Consider the following 6,096-nt stretch of genomic DNA (forward strand, 5'->3'; position numbering starts at 1 on the left):
TATGCCTGCCATAGTATAGTATGGTGTTCTAATATGTCATAGTATAGTATGACATTACAATTTTTCTAAGTATGATATGAACGTATGCCCTAGTATAGTATGATGTTACATTGTGTCATAGTATAGTATGATGTTATAATTTGCCATAGAATAGTATGATGTTAAAATGTGACAGGTTATAGTATGCTGTTACAATATGTCATAGTATAGTATGACATTATAATGTGCCATAGTATAGTATGGTGTTCTAATATGTCATAGTATAGTATGACAGTACAATTTTTCTCAGTATGATATGAACGTATGCCCTAGTATAGTATGATGTTATAATTTGCCATAGAATAGTATGATGTTAAAATGTGACAGGTTATAGTATGATGTTACAATATGTCATAGTATAGTATGACAATATATTGTGCCATAGTATAGTATGATGTTATAATGTGACAGGTTATAGTATGATGTTACAATATGTCATAGTATAATGTTATGCCTGCCATAGTATAGTATGGTGTTCTAATATGTCATAGTATAGTATGACATTATAATGTGCCATAGTATAGTATGGTGTTCTAATATGTCATAGTATAGTATGACAATATATTGTGCCATAGTATAGTATGATGTTATAATGTGACAGGTTATAGTATGATGTTACAATATGTCATAGTATAATGTTATGCCTGCCATAGTATAGTATGGTGTTCTAATATGTCATAGTATAGTATGACATTACAATTTTTCTAAGTATGATATGAACGTATGCCCTAGTATAGTATGATGTTACATTGTGTCATAGTATAGTATGTTATAATTTGCCATAGAATAGTATGATGTTAAAATGTGACAGGTTATAGTATGATGTTACAATATGTCATAGTATAGTATGACAATATATTGTGCCATAGTATAGTATGATGTTATAATGTGACAGGTTATAGTATGATGTTCTAATATGTCATAGTATAGTATGACAATATATTGTGCCATAGTATAGTATGATGTTATAATGTGACAGGTTATAGTATGCTGTTACAATATGTCATAGTATAGTATGACATTATAATGTGCCATAGTATAGTATGGTGTTCTAATATATCATAGTATAGTATGACATTACAATTTTTCTAAGTATGATATGAACGTATGCCCTTGTATAGTATGATGTTATAATTTGCCATAGAATAGTATGATGTTAAAATGTGACAGGTTATAGTATGATGTTACAATATGTAATAGTATAGTATGACAATATATTGTGCCATAGTATAGTATGATGTTATAATGTGACAGGTTATAGTATGATGTTACAATATGTCATAGTATAATGTTTTGCCTGCCATAGTATAGTATGGTGTTCTAATATGTAATAGTATAGTATGACATTACAATTTTTCTAAGTATGATATGAACGTACGTGCTAGTATAGTATGATGTTACATTGTGTCATAATATAGTATGATGTTATAATTTGCCATAGAATAGTATGATGTTAAAATGTGACAGGTTATAGTATGATGTTACAATATGTCATAGTATAGTATGACGTTATAATGTGCCATAGTGTGGTCTTATAATATGTCATAGTATAGTATAATGTTATGCCATGCTGTAGGATGTTGTTATAATATGTTTTAGTATAGTATGATGTTATAATGTCCAATAGTATAGTATGATGTTATAATATGTCTTAGTATAGTATAATGTTATGTAATATGATGTCATATAATGTTACACCATATTGTAGTATGATGTTCGAATGTGTCTTAGCATAGTGCTATGTTATACCTGCCATATTACAGTATGATGTTATAATATGTCATTGTATAGTATGACATTATAACGACATAATATGGTATGATGTTATGGCATAGTATAGTATTATGTCACAATGTGTCATAGTATAGTATGACATTACAATTTCTCTCTGTATGATATGAAGTTATGCCTTAGTATAGTATGATGTTATAATGTGTCATAGAATCGTATGACCTTATAATGTGACATGATATAGTATGATGTCATAATGTGTCATACTATAGTATGATGTTATAATGTGTCATAGTAGTATGATGTTACAATATGTCATAGTATAGTATGACGTTATGTGTCATAATATGACGTTATAATTTCTCTTGGATGATATGAAGTCATGTCATAGTATAGTATGATGTTATTTCAATAAAGAGAGACTAAGAGTCAAAGGAAATAGTTTATTGACACATGCATGAGATATGAAACGTGAAAAGTCTTTGGCAGTTAGACCCCATTGTGGTGAAAACAATATGCACATGTATAAATGGGAGTGATGAAGCTGTAGTGAAGAGAACCCCCGGGGTTTAGACGCTGGTGGTGAGAGGTGCAAGACAGAGACTCGTGAGGTGAAGTGGCTCCGGACCTCTGCTGAAGACTGGAGGAGAGGGTGTCGGGGAGGATCGAGGAAGGACATCTGCTGCCTGGGTCTGATGATTGGAGGAGAGAGGAGGGTCGCGCAACTGTCTGAATGACAACTGATGGAGCGAAGACAGAGGTGATTTAAAGTTTGGCAGCAGCAAATTGACTGGCTACTGAGACCGTGACAAAATCTGATTGGATAGTAAAGAGGAAGGTGAACACCCACAATTAGGTGATTAGAGGGGGAGAGGGAATAAGAGGGTGAGACAGAGTAAAGGAAAGTTGTGAATGAAGGCAGTGTAAAAGAAAGTCTTCCTGATTGAACTTACGCTGAGCTTCATATGCCAGAGTATAGTATGATGTTATAATGTAACATAGTATAGTATGACATTATAATGTGTAATAAAGACAAGACAAAAACGACACCAATTGGAGCCAAAATTCATCGTCATCAAAAACGACACCTATCGGATACAAAATTCATTGTCATCCGCGGGGCTGTCGTCGGAGCCAAATTTCCATGTTGCCAAAAACGGCTCCAAACGCAGCCAAAAGTCATGCCAATCAAAAACCACACACGGCGAGTTGTCGTCGGAGCCCAAATTGAACAGGGCTGCTGAATCGCATATTTCGTTATGTTTTGGGCCTGACTGAGAATGATGTTCCACCTTAAGTCGACTGGGCGCAATGTGCCCCCCACCCCCCCCCCACCCCCCCATTGTCTAATTTGCTTTTGCATTTCCCCCTTATAGTACATTTTGTTCTCCAAGTGGGTAGTGTTTCTGTCACCTTTAATGTTTTCAAATGTAATTAAAGTTGTCACATAAATGGAATCAAGAATCATGTAAAAAGTCTTAAAGCTTTAACTCATTTACAATCACTTGAGTGTGATATAGCAATGTTGCAGGAAAAACATCTGACAAAGGAAGAATCTTTAAAATTAAAGCAGCGCTGGGTTGGACAAATAATTTTCTCCCCAGATACATCAGCCTCCAAAGGAGTGTGTATCCTAGATTGTAAGATTTTGTTTACTCCTTTGGATGTTATTATAGATAAGGAAGGACGATGGTTGATAGTGCCAGGAGAATTGCAGAATGAGAAAATAATTTGAGTTAATTTATATGCCCCAAACTGAGTACAAGCCATTTTTTGTCCTCATTAAATATTAAATTAGCACAGTATAAAAATGCATCATTGCTTGTAGGAAGGGATTTGAATTTAGTGAAGGATGCTCTAGTAGAGTATTCAGGTCACCGTCTACTGGCTCTCTTCTCTCTTCTGAGCCTTCAAGGAATTTCTAGAGATACGGTCATTAACGGATTTGTGGGGCCTTTCTAAGACCTGCTCAAGAGAGTACACATTTTATTTAAAGACACATAATTCCTATTCCAGAATTGACTTTCTTCTTTTGTCAAATTCATTATTGGAGAATAGTGTTGACTCCACCATCCATAGCATTACCATTTCAGACCATACTCCAGTCTCATTAACTTTTAGTCCCACATCGAAAGAGGAAAAAGAATATTAAACGGCAAAGCTTCAACAACTCATTGTTAAAAGATGACAAATTTGTCACACTTATACAACAAAATATTAGAGAATTTATAGAATTGAACATGTCTCCTGTGACCCCCATCCAGATAGTCTGGGAGGCCTTTAAGGCAACATGTAGGGGTTGGATCATAAGCTTTTCATCATATAAAAAGAAACACAAAGTTCGTAAGAAAACTGAGCTTTTATCCAGACTTAAGGATCTAGAGGTGAAACATATGGGGGATCCATGTAATAATTTTCTGAAACAGGAATTGCTTTTTCGATTAAATAAATTGAGAAGGAAGTATTACAAAAATGGGGAGAAAGCTGGTAAAATGCTTGCATATCAACTGAGGCAAAACAAACAGAACTTATTGAATTTATCATTGCCAAAATTCAATGAAAAAGAAAAAGAGATACTAGAGGCCCCTATTTCAGAGGTGGAAATACACAACACTATTAAATGTTTATCAAATGGTAGGTCACCAGGTAGTGATGGCTACACCACAGAATTTTTTCAGTGCTTTTCCAAAGAAAAAAGTCCTCTGTTAGTCTGCTTATATAATGATGTTATATACAGGCAATCCATGCCACCAACAATACATTCAGCCATCATATCTTTGCTGCCCAAACCGGGGAAGGATCATTTGGATGTAAGCAGCTACAGGCCTTTGAGTTTGCTTAATAATGATTATAAGCTTTTAGCAAAAATTCTAGCAAAAAGATTACAGAAAGTTGTAAACACCTTGGACCAAAACCAGCGTGGGTACAATGGATTAGAGCAGTGTTTCCCAACCCAACCAAGTTATACCCAAGAGTTGGTTTGACAGTCTAAATAGTGTTTTATTCTTTCTTGTGGAAGGAAAAGCCTCAGATCAATCAAAGGAAACTGTCAATGCCAAGAGACAGAGGAGGTCTTGGAATACCAGATATATACTTATATTACCTTGCATTTAATGCCAGCTTCCCCCTAATTTGGGGCTACAGAAAAGAGTCAAAGGTAGCTGGGATTGGATGGAGGAGTATATTTTGAAGGATAAGAATAAATTAATCGCATTATCGTCACTATGGTATCATCCAGTTCCACCTAATAAATTAGATAATGACATTATTAAGTTCTCTAGAAATATTACTAAAAAAATGTATAAAAGAATGGGAATTGCTAGAACTGTGTTAGCATCTTGTCTAATTTGGCACAATGCAATTTTTAAACCCACTGTCTAACTACATACGGCAGCAACAGAACATTATGGAAATCTGACAAATTATTCAGAATGGGGAGATGTTGTCTTTTGAAGGAGGATATATAATTTGAACACAAACGCCTTTTTAGAGCCAGAGTTATAAAATTAAAGATCCTCCAGAGAGCTTTACATTACACCCTCCAGAATTAAAAAAAATAGATCCTAGTGCCTCTGCATGGTTTGATTCATATGTTATGACATTGCCCTGCAGTCAAGTCTTTTTGGGTGGAAGTGTGTCATTCAATCTCAGTAATAATGAATATAAACCTTTCCCATGTCCTCTGATTTGCTTGTAGGACTGCATAACTTAAGTCAAGAGAAGACTGGAAAGCAGTAGGTCTAGCCTTATTGCCTGCAAAAAGAATGATACTGTTGAATTGGAAAATTTGGAAGCTAGCATGTTTCTCAATAGAAGCCTGGTTGCTTAAATTCTTGCTTGAAAATGACACCCACCGGCCTGTCGTTTCATCATTCAGCGGCGTCAAAAACGATGTCCGGCGGCCTGTAATCTGAGCCAAAATTCAACATCGCAGACCACGACACTGGGAACTGGAACTGGGAACTCGGAAACTTTCCAGTCGGAAATTTCAACTGGAATGCTCCCTGAAGTTGCATTTCCGACTCCGAAAGTTGGTGAAACCTCACGCATCACTAGACAGGAGGGAGCAACACTGAATACAAATAAGTGAAATACTTCAGTTTTCATAATTCTTAATCTCTCTTTATTGCATTAGAACATACATTTCTCATATATATCTATATATATATATTTTATAAATGTGAATTTGTACACTACAATCTTTTATTGTAACATGTTAGAAAATACTCGTAACGCTCCAAAAACATAGCACTAAAAACAGTTACCAAACAATGATTATTACATTTCCTCGTTTTGTTTTGGCCACCAAGAACAGAAAAACAAGAT

The sequence above is a fragment of the Lutjanus erythropterus genome, chromosome 14, assembly GCF_056507025.1.
Source record: "Lutjanus erythropterus isolate fLutEry1 chromosome 14, fLutEry1.hap2, whole genome shotgun sequence".
Taxonomy (NCBI): Eukaryota; Metazoa; Chordata; class Actinopteri; order Lutjaniformes; family Lutjanidae; genus Lutjanus; species Lutjanus erythropterus.